Source organism: Strix aluco, chromosome 28 (genome assembly GCF_031877795.1).
Source record: "Strix aluco isolate bStrAlu1 chromosome 28, bStrAlu1.hap1, whole genome shotgun sequence".
Classification (NCBI taxonomy): domain Eukaryota; kingdom Metazoa; phylum Chordata; class Aves; order Strigiformes; family Strigidae; genus Strix; species Strix aluco.
In genome coordinates this window covers 391354-405884 of record NC_133958.1, presented here as the reverse complement: position 1 = coordinate 405884, position 14531 = coordinate 391354, and positions in this window count along the sequence as shown.

Genomic DNA, 14531 nt, shown 5'->3' with positions numbered 1-14531 from the left:
ATAGAATCTGGGGCTCTGTGCTTTCTTTCGTTCTGAACAACTGTTACTGTTTTCTGCACAAAAGCGATTCTTGCGAAGCAATGTGAACACTTCTGCTTCCCAGGCACAGAGAAGGTGCTAGCAGGGAATTCTCTGCCTGCCTTTCCCCAGTGCTCTGCAAGCTCTCCAGGACAACAGCAAATCTGGGGCTCTGTGCTTTCTTTCCTTCTGAACAAGTGTTACTGTTTTCTGCACAAAAGCGATTCTTGCGAAGCAATGTGAACAGGCACAGAGAAGGTGCTAGCAGGGAATTCTCTGCCTGCCTTTCCCCAGTGCTCTGCAAGCTCTCCAGGACAACATAGACTCTGGGGCTCTGTGCTTTCTTTCCTTCTGAACAAGTGTTACTGTTTTCTGCACAAAAGCGATTCCGCGAAGCAATGTGAACACTTCTGCTTCCCAGGCACAGAGAAGGTGCTATCAGGGAATTCTCTGCCTGCCTTTCCCCAGTGCTCTGCAAGCTCTCCAGGACAACATAAAATCTGGGGCTCTGTGCTTTCTTTCGTTCTGAACAAGTGTTACTGTTTTCTGCACAAAAGCGATTCTGCGAAGCAATGTGAACAGGCACAGAGAAGGTGCTATCAGGGAATTCTCTGCCTGCCTTTCCCTAGTGCTCTGCAAGCTCTCCAGGACAACATAGAATCTGGGGCTCTGTGCTTTCTTTCGTTCTGAACAAGTGTTAGTGTTTTCTGCACAAAAGCGATTCTGCGAAGCAATGTGAACACTTGTGCTTCCCAGGCACAGAGAAGGTGCTAGCAGGGAATTCTCTGCCTGCCTTTCCCCAGTGCTCTGCAAGCTCTCCAGGACAACATAGAATCTGGGGCTCTGTGCTTTCTTTCCTTCTGAACAAGTGTTACTGTTTTCTGCACAAAAACGATTCTGCGAAGCAATGTGAACACTTCTGCTTCCCAGGCACAGAGAAGGTGCTATCAGGGAATTCTCTGCCTGCCTTTCCCCAGTGCTCTGCAAGCTCTCCAGGACAACATAAAATCTGGGGCTCTGTGCTTTCTTTCCTTCTGAACAAGTGTTAGTGTTTTCCGCACAAAAGTGATTCTGCGAAGCAATGTGAACACTTCTGCTTCCCAGGCACAGAGAAGGTGCTATCAGGGAATTCTCTGCCTGCCTTTCCCCAGTGCTCTGCAAGCTCTCCAGGACAACATAGAATCTGGGGCTCTGTGCTTTCTTTCCTTCTGAACAAGTGTTACTGTTTTCTGCACAAAAGCGATTCTTGCGAAGCAATGTGAACACTTCTGCTTCCCAGGCACAGAGAAGGTGCTATCAGGGAATTCTCTGCCTGCCTTTCCCCAGTGCTCTGCAAGCTCTCCAGGACAACATAGAATCTGGGGCTCTGTGCTTTCTTTCCTTCTGAACAACTGTTACTGTTTTCTGCACAAAAGCGATTCTGCGAAGCAATGTGAACAGGCACAGAGAAGGTGCTATCAGGGAATTCTCTGCCTGCCTTTCCCCAGTGCTCTGCAAGCTCTCCAGGACAACATAAAATCTGGGGCTCTGTGCTTTCTTTCGTTCTGAACAAGTGTTACTGTTTTCTGCAAAAAAGCGATTCTGCGAAGCAATGTGAACACTTCTGCTTCCCAGGCACAGAGAAGGTGCTATCAGGGAATTCTCTGCCTGCCTTTCCCCAGTGCTCTGCAAGCTCTCCAGGACAACAGCAAATCTGGGGCTCTGTGCTTTCTTTCCTTCTGAACAAGTGTTACTGTTTTCTGCACAAAAGCGATTCTGCGAAGCAATGTGAACACTTCTGCTTCCCAGGCACAGAGAAGGTGCTAGCAAGGAATTCTCTGCCTGCCTTTCCCCAGTGCTCTGCAAGCTCTCCAGGACAACATAAAATCTGGGGCTCTGTGCTTTCTTTCCTTCTGAACAACTGTTACTGTTTTCTGCACAAAAGCGATTCTGCGAAGCAATGTGAACAGGCACAGAGAAGGTGCTATCAGGGAATTCTCTGCCTGCCTTTCCCCAGTGCTCTGCAAGCTCTCCAGGACAACATAAAATCTGGGGCTCTGTGCTTTCTTTCCTTCTGAACAAGTGTTACTGTTTTCTGCACAAAAGCGATTCTGCGAAGCAATGTGAACACTTCTGCTTCCCAGGCACAGAGAAGGTGCTAGCAAGGAATTCTCTGCCTGCCTTTCCCCAGTGCTCTGCAAGCTCTCCAGGACAACATAGAATCTGGGGCTCTGTGCTTTCTTTCGTTCTGAACAAGTGTTAGTGTTTTCTGCACAAAAGCGATTCTGCGAAGCAATGTGAACAGGCACAGAGAAGGTGCTATCAGGGAATTCTCTGCCTGCCTTTCCCCAGTGCTCTGCAAGCTCTCCAGGACAACATAGAATCTGGGGCTCTGTGCTTTCTTTCGTTCTGAACAACTGTTACTGTTTTCTGCACAAAAGCGATTCTGCGAAGCAATGTGAACACTACTGCTTCCCAGGCACAGAGAAGGTGCTAGCAGGGAATTCTCTGCCTGCCTTTCCCCAGTGCTCTGCAAGCTCTCCAGGACAACATAGAATCTGGGGCTCTGTGCTTTCTTTCCTTCTGAACAAGTGTTACTGTTTTCTGCACAAAAGCGATTCTGCGAAGCAATGTGAACAGGCACAGAGAAGGTGCTATCAGGGAATTCTCTGCCTGCCTTTCCCCAGTGCTCTGCAAGCTCTCCAGGACAACATAAAATCTGGGGCTCTGTGCTTTCTTTCCTTCTGAACAAGTGTTACTGTTTTCTGCACAAAAGCGATTCTGCGAAGCAATGTGAACACTTCTGCTTCCCAGGCACAGAGAAGGTGCTAGCAAGGAATTCTCTGCCTGCCTTTCCCCAGTGCTCTGCAAGCTCTCCAGGACAACATAGAATCTGGGGCTCTGTGCTTTCTTTCGTTCTGAACAAGTGTTAGTGTTTTCTGCACAAAAGCGATTCTGCGAAGCAATGTGAACAGGCACAGAGAAGGTGCTATCAGGGAATTCTCTGCCTGCCTTTCCCCAGTGCTCTGCAAGCTCTCCAGGACAACATAGAATCTGGGGCTCTGTGCTTTCTTTCGTTCTGAACAACTGTTACTGTTTTCTGCACAAAAGCGATTCTTGCGAAGCAATGTGAACACTTCTGCTTCCCAGGCACAGAGAAGGTGCTAGCAGGGAATTCTCTGCCTGCCTTTCCCCAGTGCTCTGCAAGCTCTCCAGGACAACAGCAAATCTGGGGCTCTGTGCTTTCTTTCCTTCTGAACAAGTGTTACTGTTTTCTGCACAAAAGCGATTCTTGCGAAGCAATGTGAACAGGCACAGAGAAGGTGCTATCAGGGAATTCTCTGCCTGCCTTTCCCCAGTGCTCTGCAAGCTCTCCAGGACAACATAGACTCTGGGGCTCTGTGCTTTCTTTCCTTCTGAACAAGTGTTACTGTTTTCTGCACAAAAGCGATTCCGCGAAGCAATGTGAACACTTCTGCTTCCCAGGCACAGAGAAGGTGCTATCAGGGAATTCTCTGCCTGCCTTTCCCCAGTGCTCTGCAAGCTCTCCAGGACAACATAAAATCTGGGGCTCTGTGCTTTCTTTCGTTCTGAACAAGTGTTACTGTTTTCTGCACAAAAGCGATTCTGCGAAGCAATGTGAACAGGCACAGAGAAGGTGCTATCAGGGAATTCTCTGCCTGCCTTTCCCCAGTGCTCTGCAAGCTCTCCAGGACAACATAGAATCTGGGGCTCTGTGCTTTCTTTCGTTCTGAACAAGTGTTAGTGTTTTCTGCACAAAAGCGATTCTGCGAAGCAATGTGAACACTTCTGCTTCCCAGGCACAGAGAAGGTGCTAGCAGGGAATTCTCTGCCTGCCTTTCCCCAGTGCTCTGCAAGCTCTCCAGGACAACATAGAATCTGGGGCTCTGTGCTTTCTTTCCTTCTGAACAAGTGTTAGTGTTTTCCGCACAAAAGTGATTCTGCGAAGCAATGTGAACACTTCTGCTTCCCAGGCACAGAGAAGGTGCTATCAGGGAATTCTCTGCCTGCCTTTCCCCAGTGCTCTGCAAGCTCTCCAGGACAACATAGAATCTGGGGCTCTGTGCTTTCTTTCCTTCTGAACAAGTGTTACTGTTTTCTGCACAAAAGCGATTCTTGCGAAGCAATGTGAACACTTCTGCTTCCCAGGCACAGAGAAGGTGCTATCAGGGAATTCTCTGCCTGCCTTTCCCCAGTGCTCTGCAAGCTCTCCAGGACAACATAAAATCTGGATCTCTGTGCTTTCTTTCCTTCTGAACAAGTGTTAATGTTTTCTGCACAAAAGCGATTCTGCGAAGCAATGTGAACACTTCTGCTTCCCAGGCACAGAGAAGGTGCTAGCAAGGAATTCTCTGCCTGCCTTTCCCCAGTGCTCTGCAAGCTCTCCAGGGCAACATAAAATCTGGGGCTCTGTGCTTTCTTTCGTTCTGAACAAGTGTTACTGTTTTCTGCAAAAAAGCGATTCTGCGAAGCAATGTGAACACTTCTGCTTCCCAGGCACAGAGAAGGTGCTATCAGGGAATTCTCTGCCTGCCTTTCCCCAGTGCTCTGCAAGCTCTCCAGGACAACAGCAAATCTGGGGCTCTGTGCTTTCTTTCCTTCTGAACAAGTGTTACTGTTTTCTGCACAAAAGCGATTCTGCGAAGCAATGTGAACACTTCTGCTTCCCAGGCACAGAGAAGGTGCTAGCAAGGAATTCTCTGCCTGCCTTTCCCCAGTGCTCTGCAAGCTCTCCAGGACAACATAAAATCTGGGGCTCTGTGCTTTCTTTCCTTCTGAACAACTGTTACTGTTTTCTGCACAAAAGCGATTCTGCGAAGCAATGTGAACAGGCACAGAGAAGGTGCTATCAGGGAATTCTCTGCCTGCCATTCCCCAGTGCTCTGCAAGCTCTCCAGGACAACATAAAATCTGGGGCTCTGTGCTTTCTTTCCTTCTGAACAAGTGTTAATGTTTTCTGCACAAAAGCGATTCTGCGAAGCAATGTGAACACTTCTGCTTCCCAGGCACAGAGAAGGTGCTAGCAAGGAATTCTCTGCCTGCCTTTCCCCAGTGCTCTGCAAGCTCTCCAGGACAACATAAAATCTGGGGCTCTGTGCTTTCTTTCGTTCTGAACAAGTGTTACTGTTTTCTGCACAAAAGCGATTCTGCGAAGCAATGTGAACACTTCTGCTTCCCAGGCACAGAGAAGGTGCTAGCAAGGAATTCTCTGCCTGCCTTTCCCCAGTGCTCTGCAAGCTCTCCAGGACAACATAGAATCTGGGGCTCTGTGCTTTCTTTCGTTCTGAACAACTGTTAGTGTTTTCTGCACAAAAGCGATTCTGCGAAGCAATGTGAACAGGCACAGAGAAGGTGCTATCAGGGAATTCTCTGCCTGCCTTTCCCCAGTGCTCTGCAAGCTCTCCAGGACAACAGCAAATCTGGGGCTCTGTGCTTTCTTTCCTTCTGAACAAGTGTTACTGTTTTCTGCACAAAAGCGATTCTTGCGAAGCAATGTGAACACTTCTGCTTCCCAGGCACAGAGAAGGTGCTAGCAAGGAATTCTCTGCCTGCCTTTCCCCAGTGCTCTGCAAGCTCTCCAGGACAACATAGAATCTGGGGCTCTGTGCTTTCTTTCGTTCTGAACAAGTGTTAGTGTTTTCTGCACAAAAGCGATTCTGCGAAGCAATGTGAACAGGCACAGAGAAGGTGCTATCAGGGAATTCTCTGCCTGCCTTTCCCCAGTGCTCTGCAAGCTCTCCAGGACAACATAGAATCTGGGGCTCTGTGCTTTCTTTCGTTCTGAACAACTGTTACTGTTTTCTGCACAAAAGCGATTCTTGCGAAGCAATGTGAACACTTCTGCTTCCCAGGCACAGAGAAGGTGCTAGCAGGGAATTCTCTGCCTGCCTTTCCCCAGTGCTCTGCAAGCTCTCCAGGACAACATAGAATCTGGGGCTCTGTGCTTTCTTTCCTTCTGAACAAGTGATACTGTTTTCTGCACAAAAGCGATTCTTGCGAAGCAATGTGAACAGGCACAGAGAAGGTGCTAGCAGGGAATTCTCTGCCTGCCTTTCCCCAGTGCTCTGCAAGCTCTCCAGGACAACATAGAATCTGGGGCTCTGTGCTTTCTTTCCTTCTGAACAAGTGTTACTGTTTTCTGCACAAAAACGATTCTGCGAAGCAATGTGAACACTTCCGCTTCCCAGGCACAGAGAAGGTGCTATCAGGGAATTCTCTGCCTGCCTTTCCCCAGTGCTCTGCAAGCTCTCCAGGACAACATAAAATGTGGGGCTCTGTGCTTTCTTTCCTTCTGAACAAGTGTTAGTGTTTTCCGCACAAAAGTGATTCTGCGAAGCAATGTGAACACTTCTGCTTCCCAGGCACAGAGAAGGTGCTATCAGGGAATTCTCTGCCTGCCTTTCCCCAGTGCTCTGCAAGCTCTCCAGGACAACATAGAATCTGGGGCTCTGTGCTTTCTTTCCTTCTGAACAAGTGTTACTGTTTTCTGCACAAAAGCGATTCTTGCGAAGCAATGTGAACACTTCTGCTTCCCAGGCACAGAGAAGGTGCTATCAGGGAATTCTCTGCCTGCCTTTCCCCAGTGCTCTGCAAGCTCTCCAGGGCAACATAAAATCTGGGGCTCTGTGCTTTCTTTCCTTCTGAACAACTGTTACTGTTTTCTGCACAAAAGCGATTCTGCGAAGCAATGTGAACAGGCACAGAGAAGGTGCTATCAGGGAATTCTCTGCCTGCCTTTCCCCAGTGCTCTGCAAGCTCTCCAGGACAACATAAAATCTGGGGCTCTGTGCTTTCTTTCCTTCTGAACAAGTGTTAATGTTTTCTGCACAAAAGCGATTCTGCGAAGCAATGTGAACACTTCTGCTTCCCAGGCACAGAGAAGGTGCTAGCAAGGAATTCTCTGCCTGCCTTTCCCCAGTGCTCTGCAAGCTCTCCAGGACAACATAAAATCTGGGGCTCTGTGCTTTCTTTCCTTCTGAACAAGTGTTACTGTTTTCTGCACAAAAGCGATTCTGCGAAGCAATGTGAACACTTCTGCTTCCCAGGCACAGAGAAGGTGCTATCAGGGAATTCTCTGCCTGCCTTTCCCCAGTGCTCTGCAAGCTCTCCAGGACAACATAGAATCTGGGGCTCTGTGCTTTCTTTCCTTCTGAACAAGTGTTACTGTTTTCTGCACAAAAGCGATTCTGCGAAGCAATGTGAACACTTCTGCTTCCCAGGCACAGAGAAGGTGCTAGCAAGGAATTCTCTGCTGCCTTTCCCCAGTGCTCTGCAAGCTCTCCAGGACAACATAAAATCTGGGGCTCTGTGCTTTCTTTCCTTCTGAACAACTGTTACTGTTTTCTGCACAAAAGCGATTCTGCGAAGCAATGTGAACAGGCACAGAGAAGGTGCTATCAGGGAATTCTCTGCCTGCCTTTCCCCAGTGCTCTGCAAGCTCTCCAGGACAACATAGAATCTGGGGCTCTGTGCTTTCTTTCCTTCTGAACAAGTGTTAATGTTTTCTGCACAAAAGCGATTCTGCGAAGCAATGTGAACACTTCTGCTTCCCAGGCACAGAGAAGGTGCTAGCAAGGAATTCTCTGCCTGCCTTTCCCTAGTGCTCTGCAAGCTCTCCAGGACAACATAGAATCTGGGGCTCTGTGCTTTCTTTCGTTCTGAACAAGTGTTAGTGTTTTCTGCACAAAAGCGATTCTGCGAAGCAATGTGAACAGGCACAGAGAAGGTGCTATCAGGGAATTCTCTGCCTGCCTTTCCCCAGTGCTCTGCAAGCTCTCCAGGACAACAGCAAATCTGGGGCTCTGTGCTTTCTTTCCTTCTGAACAAGTGTTACTGTTTTCTGCACAAAAGCGATTCTTGCGAAGCAATGTGAACACTTCTGCTTCCCAGGCACAGAGAAGGTGCTAGCAAGGAATTCTCTGCCTGCCTTTCCCCAGTGCTCTGCAAGCTCTCCAGGACAACATAAAATCTGGGGCTCTGTGCTTTCTTTCCTTCTGAACAAGTGTTACTGTTTTCTGCACAAAAGCTATTCTGCGAAGCAATGTGAACACTTCTGCTTCCCAGGCACAGAGAAGGTGCTAGCAAGGAATTCTCTGCCTGCCTTTCCCCAGTGCTCTGCAAGCTCTCCAGGACAACATAGAATCTGGGGCTCTGTGCTTTCTTTCCTTCTGAACAAGTGTTACTGTTTTCTGCACAAAAGCGATTCTGCGAAGCAATGTGAACAGGCACAGAGAAGGTGCTAGCAGGGAATTCTCTGCCTGCCTTTCCCCAGTGCTCTGCAAGCTCTCCAGGACAACATAAAATCTGGGGCTCTGTGCTTTCTTTCGTTCTGAACAAGTGTTAATGTTTTCTGCACAAAAGCGATTCTGCGAAGCAATGTGAACACTTCTGCTTCCCAGGCACAGAGAAGGTGCTAGCAAGGAATTCTCTGCCTGCCTTTCCCCAGTGCTCTGCAAGCTCTCCAGGACAACATAAAATCTGGGGCTCTGTGCTTTCTTTCCTTCTGAACAAGTGTTACTGTTTTCTGCACAAAAGCGATTCTTGCGAAGCAATGTGATCACTCCTGCTTCCCAGGCACAGAGAGGTGCTAGCAGGGAATTCTCTGCCTGCCTTTCCCCAGTGCTCTGCAAGCTCTCCAGGACAACATAGACTCTGGGGCTCTGTGCTTTCTTTCCTTCTGTACAAGTGTTACTGTTTTCTGCACGAAACCGATTCTGCGAAGCAATGTGAACAGGCACAGAGAAGGTGCTATCAGGGAATTCTCTGCCTGCCTTTCCCCAGTGCTCTGCAAGCTCTCCAGGACAACATAGAATCTGGGGCTCTGTGCTTTCTTTCCTTCTGAACAAGTGTTACTGTTTTCTGCACAAAAGCGATTCTGCGAAGCAATGTGAACACTTCTGCTTCCCAGGCACAGAGAAGGTGCTAGCAAGGAATTCTCTGCCTGCCTTTCCCCAGTGCTCTGCAAGCTCTCCAGGACAACATAGAATCTGGGGCTCTGTGCTTTCTTTCCTTCTGAACAAGTGTTACTGTTTTCTGCACAAAAGCGATTCTGCGAAGCAATGTGAACAGGCACAGAGAAGGTGCTAGCAGGGAATTCTCTGCCTGCCTTTCCCCAGTGCTCTGCAAGCTCTCCAGGACAACATAGAATCTGGGGCTCTGTGCTTTCTTTCCTTCTGAACAAGTGTTACTGTTTTCTGCACAAAAGCGATTCTGCGAAGCAATGTGAACACTTCTGCTTCCCAGGCACAGAGAAGGTGCTAGCAGGGAATTCTCTGCCTGCCTTTCCCCAGTGCTCTGCAAGCTCTCCAGGACAACATAAAATCTGGGGCTCTGTGCTTTCTTTCGTTCTGAACAAGTGTTACTGTTTTCTGCACAAAAGCGATTCTTGCGAAGCAATGTGAACACTTCTGCTTCCCAGGCACAGAGAAGGTGCTAGCAGGGAATTCTCTGCCTGCCTTTCCCCAGTGCTCTGCAAGCTCTCCAGGACAACAGCAAATCTGGGGCTCTGTGCTTTCTTTCGTTCTGAACAAGTGTTAGTGTTTTCTGCACAAAAGCGATTCTGCGAAGCAATGTGAACAGGCACAGAGAAGGTGCTATCAGGGAATTCTCTGCCTGCCTTTCCCCAGTGCTCTGCAAGCTCTCCAGGACAACATAGAATCTGGGGCTCTGTGCTTTCTTTCGTTCTGAACAACTGTTACTGTTTTCTGCACAAAAGCGATTCTGCGAAGCAATGTGAACACTACTGCTTCCCAGGCACAGAGAAGGTGCTAGCAGGGAATTCTCTGCCTGCCTTTCCCCAGTGCTCTGCAAGCTCTCCAGGACAACATAGAATCTGGGGCTCTGTGCTTTCTTTCCTTCTGAACAAGTGTTACTGTTTTCTGCACAAAAGCGATTCTGCGAAGCAATGTGAACAGGCACAGAGAAGGTGCTATCAGGGAATTCTCTGCCTGCCTTTCCCCAGTGCTCTGCAAGCTCTCCAGGACAACATAAAATCTGGGGCTCTGTGCTTTCTTTCCTTCTGAACAAGTGTTACTGTTTTCTGCACAAAAGCGATTCTGCGAAGCAATGTGAACAATTCTGCTTCCCAGGCACAGAGAAGGTGCTAGCAAGGAATTCTCTGCCTGCCTTTCCCCAGTGCTCTGCAAGCTCTCCAGGACAACATAGAATCTGGGGCTCTGTGCTTTCTTTCGTTCTGAACAAGTGTTAGTGTTTTCTGCACAAAAGCGATTCTGCGAAGCAATGTGAACAGGCACAGAGAAGGTGCTAGCAGGGAATTCTCTGCCTGCCTTTCCCCAGTGCTCTGCAAGCTCTCCAGGACAACATAGAATCTGGGGCTCTGTGCTTTCTTTCGTTCTGAACAACTGTTACTGTTTTCTGCACAAAAGCGATTCTTGCGAAGCAATGTGAACACTTCTGCTTCCCAGGCACAGAGAAGGTGCTAGCAGGGAATTCTCTGCCTGCCTTTCCCCAGTGCTCTGCAAGCTCTCCAGGACAACAGCAAATCTGGGGCTCTGTGCTTTCTTTCCTTCTGAACAAGTGTTACTGTTTTCTGCACAAAAGCGATTCTTGCGAAGCAATGTGAACAGGCACAGAGAAGGTGCTATCAGGGAATTCTCTGCCTGCCTTTCCCCAGTGCTCTGCAAGCTCTCCAGGACAACATAGACTCTGGGGCTCTGTGCTTTCTTTCCTTCTGAACAAGTGTTAGTGTTTTCTGCACAAAAGCGATTCTGCGAAGCAATGTGAACACTTCTGCTTCCCAGGCACAGAGAAGGTGCTAGCAGGGAATTCTCTGCCTGCCTTTCCCCAGTGCTCTGCAAGCTCTCCAGGACAACATAGAATCTGGGGCTCTGTGCTTTCTTTCCTTCTGAACAAGTGTTAGTGTTTTCCGCACAAAAGTGATTCTGCGAAGCAATGTGAACACTTCTGCTTCCCAGGCACAGAGAAGGTGCTATCAGGGAATTCTCTGCCTGCCTTTCCCCAGTGCTCTGCAAGCTCTCCAGGACAACATAGAATCTGGGGCTCTGTGCTTTCTTTCCTTCTGAACAAGTGTTACTGTTTTCTGCACAAAAGCGATTCTTGCGAAGCAATGTGAACACTTCTGCTTCCCAGGCACAGAGAAGGTGCTATCAGGGAATTCTCTGCCTGCCTTTCCCCAGTGCTCTGCAAGCTCTCCAGGACAACATAGAATCTGGGGCTCTGTGCTTTCTTTCCTTCTGAACAACTGTTACTGTTTTCTGCACAAAAGCGATTCTGCGAAGCAATGTGAACAGGCACAGAGAAGGTGCTATCAGGGAATTCTCTGCCTGCCTTTCCCCAGTGCTCTGCAAGCTCTCCAGGACAACATAAAATCTGGATCTCTGTGCTTTCTTTCCTTCTGAACAAGTGTTAATGTTTTCTGCACAAAAGCGATTCTGCGAAGCAATGTGAACACTTCTGCTTCCCAGGCACAGAGAAGGTGCTAGCAAGGAATTCTCTGCCTGCCTTTCCCCAGTGCTCTGCAAGCTCTCCAGGACAACATAAAATCTGGGGCTCTGTGCTTTCTTTCGTTCTGAACAAGTGTTACTGTTTTCTGCAAAAAAGCGATTCTGCGAAGCAATGTGAACACTTCTGCTTCCCAGGCACAGAGAAGGTGCTATCAGGGAATTCTCTGCCTGCCTTTCCCCAGTGCTCTGCAAGCTCTCCAGGACAACAGCAAATCTGGGGCTCTGTGCTTTCTTTCCTTCTGAACAAGTGTTACTGTTTTCTGCACAAAAGCGATTCTGCGAAGCAATGTGAACACTTCTGCTTCCCAGGCACAGAGAAGGTGCTAGCAAGGAATTCTCTGCCTGCCTTTCCCCAGTGCTCTGCAAGCTCTCCAGGACAACATAAAATCTGGGGCTCTGTGCTTTCTTTCCTTCTGAACAACTGTTACTGTTTTCTGCACAAAAGCGATTCTGCGAAGCAATGTGAACAGGCACAGAGAAGGTGCTATCAGGGAATTCTCTGCCTGCCATTCCCCAGTGCTCTGCAAGCTCTCCAGGACAACATAAAATCTGGGGCTCTGTGCTTTCTTTCCTTCTGAACAAGTGTTAATGTTTTCTGCACAAAAGCGATTCTGCGAAGCAATGTGAACACTTCTGCTTCCCAGGCACAGAGAAGGTGCTAGCAAGGAATTCTCTGCCTGCCTTTCCCCAGTGCTCTGCAAGCTCTCCAGGACAACATAAAATCTGGGGCTCTGTGCTTTCTTTCGTTCTGAACAAGTGTTACTGTTTTCTGCACAAAAGCGATTCTGCGAAGCAATGTGAACACTTCTGCTTCCCAGGCACAGAGAAGGTGCTAGCAAGGAATTCTCTGCCTGCCTTTCCCCAGTGCTCTGCAAGCTCTCCAGGACAACATAGAATCTGGGGCTCTGTGCTTTCTTTCGTTCTGAACAAGTGTTAGTGTTTTCTGCACAAAAGCGATTCTGCGAAGCAATGTGAACAGGCACAGAGAAGGTGCTATCAGGGAATTCTCTGCCTGCCTTTCCCCAGTGCTCTGCAAGCTCTCCAGGACAACAGCAAATCTGGGGCTCTGTGCTTTCTTTCCTTCTGAACAAGTGTTACTGTTTTCTGCACAAAAGCGATTCTTGCGAAGCAATGTGAACACTTCTGCTTCCCAGGCACAGAGAAGGTGCTAGCAAGGAATTCTCTGCCTGCCTTTCCCCAGTGCTCTGCAAGCTCTCCAGGACAACATAGAATCTGGGGCTCTGTGCTTTCTTTCGTTCTGAACAAGTGTTAGTGTTTTCTGCACAAAAGCGATTCTGCGAAGCAATGTGAACAGGCACAGAGAAGGTGCTATCAGGGAATTCTCTGCCTGCCTTTCCCCAGTGCTCTGCAAGCTCTCCAGGACAACATAGAATCTGGGGCTCTGTGCTTTCTTTCGTTCTGAACAAGTGTTACTGTTTTCTGCACAAAAGCGATTCTTGCGAAGCAATGTGAACACTTCTGCTTCCCAGGCACAGAGAAGGTGCTAGCAGGGAATTCTCTGCCTGCCTTTCCCCAGTGCTCTGCAAGCTCTCCAGGACAACATAGAATCTGGGGCTCTGTGCTTTCTTTCCTTCTGAACAAGTGATACTGTTTTCTGCACAAAAGCGATTCTTGCGAAGCAATGTGAACAGGCACAGAGAAGGTGCTAGCAGGGAATTCTCTGCCTGCCTTTCCCCAGTGCTCTGCAAGCTCTCCAGGACAACATAGAATCTGGGGCTCTGTGCTTTCTTTCCTTCTGAACAAGTGTTACTGTTTTCTGCACAAAAACGATTCTGCGAAGCAATGTGAACACTTCCGCTTCCCAGGCACAGAGAAGGTGCTATCAGGGAATTCTCTGCCTGCCTTTCCCCAGTGCTCTGCAAGCTCTCCAGGACAACATAAAATCTGGGGCTCTGTGCTTTCTTTCCTTCTGAACAAGTGTTAGTGTTTTCCGCACAAAAGTGATTCTGCGAAGCAATGTGAACACTTCTGCTTCCCAGGCACAGAGAAGGTGCTATCAGGGAATTCTCTGCCTGCCTTTCCCCAGTGCTCTGCAAGCTCTCCAGGACAACATAGAATCTGGGGCTCTGTGCTTTCTTTCCTTCTGAACAAGTGTTACTGTTTTCTGCACAAAAGCGATTCTTGCGAAGCAATGTGAACACTTCTGCTTCCCAGGCACAGAGAAGGTGCTATCAGGGAATTCTCTGCCTGCCTTTCCCCAGTGCTCTGCAAGCTCTCCAGGGCAACATAAAATCTGGGGCTCTGTGCTTTCTTTCCTTCTGAACAACTGTTACTGTTTTCTGCACAAAAGCGATTCTGCGAAGCAATGTGAACAGGCACAGAGAAGGTGCTATCAGGGAATTCTCTGCCTGCCTTTCCCCAGTGCTCTGCAAGCTCTCCAGGACAACATAAAATCTGGGGCTCTGTGCTTTCTTTCCTTCTGAACAAGTGTTAATGTTTTCTGCACAAAAGCGATTCTGCGAAGCAATGTGAACACTTCTGCTTCCCAGGCACAGAGAAGGTGCTAGCAAGGAATTCTCTGCCTGCCTTTCCCCAGTGCTCTGCAAGCTCTCCAGGACAACATAAAATCTGGGGCTCTGTGCTTTCTTTCGTTCTGAACAAGTGTTACTGTTTTCTGCACAAAAGCGATTCTGCGAAGCAATGTGAACACTTCTGCTTCCCAGGCACAGAGAAGGTGCTATCAGGGAATTCTCTGCCTGCCTTTCCCCAGTGCTCTGCAAGCTCTCCAGGACAACAGCAAATCTGGGGCTCTGTGCTTTCTTTCCTTCTGAACAAGTGTTACTGTTTTCTGCACAAAAGCGATTCTGCGAAGCAATGTGAACACTTCTGCTTCCCAGGCACAGAGAAGGTGCTAGCAAGGAATTCTCTGCTGCCTTTCCCCAGTGCTCTGCAAGCTCTCCAGGACAACATAAAATCTGGGGCTCTGTGCTTTCTTTCCTTCTGAACAACTGTTACTGTTTTCTGCACAAAAGCGATTCTGCGAAGCAATGTGAACAGGCACAGAGAAGG